We start from the raw sequence: 972 nt of genomic DNA, 5'->3' as shown, positions 1-972 counted from the left end.
GAAGAATCTCTGTTTTCACTCTGGCAACCTCAGCAGCAATTTGTCTGCATATGCTACCATTACGTTTTCATAATAAAATATAGTTAAACAAAAATAAATGCCAAGAAAATAGATTTGTTTCTAAAAATGGCAGGGGGTGGAATGTGGTACCTGGACATGTTTTCTAACACAGTCCACAAAATTATGTTTTCTCCCATATCACATTTTAAAAATAGACTACCAGGTAGAGGATAGCCCACTTGCAGAAAGGCTCCCTCAGGAATCAGCGGGAGATGTTCAAAAAACACTCTGAGTCAACATGCTGACAGTGATCAGAAAAAAAGACAAACTCCACTAGCATTGGGCTGTATACAAAGAACCATCATATCCCAGACCTAGGGGATGATATATGATGCACCTGGAAAAGTGCATTCGGTTTAGATAAACTCAATTCCAGAAATATGTGGAAGATTGGAGAGAGTAAAGAGAAAAGAAAAAAAAATGATGAAGTGACTGGGGAGGTGAGGTTGGGAGAGGGGCTTGGGAGGAAAGATTAAAGCAACTGGCTAAGTAACTTAAGATTTGACATGATAACAGCCAAAAAATATTTAAAAATAGCAAATACTATAAAGATAGAGAAATTACTTGGGATGGTAAAAGAACGCAGAGAAAGAAGCAGGATTGGGAAACCTGATGTTCTGGCTATGTGTAGAGAAATATAAAAAACTGAAAAATATAGTAACTTTTGGAATATTGTCTTAAGGAATCTGTAGGAAGCTTTAATTCATAGCAAATTTACTACTAAACACAAAGAAAGCCATGGATGTTGGAAGATAATGATTGTAAGGAACGTATGGTGGCCTATATGACTAGAGATATTCTTTCTTACTTAGTTCTATAAATCTATTGTAATATGAAAACTCTAATTTATGTTGAAAAGGGTATATTCCTTGCCAGGAGGCAAGGTTTAAACCAAACTTTTAAAGAATCCAT

The sequence above is a fragment of the Mandrillus leucophaeus genome, unplaced genomic scaffold (genome assembly GCF_000951045.1).
Source record: "Mandrillus leucophaeus isolate KB7577 unplaced genomic scaffold, Mleu.le_1.0 Scaffold184, whole genome shotgun sequence".
NCBI classification, from domain to species: domain Eukaryota; kingdom Metazoa; phylum Chordata; class Mammalia; order Primates; family Cercopithecidae; genus Mandrillus; species Mandrillus leucophaeus.
This window is presented reverse-complemented; position numbering follows the sequence as displayed.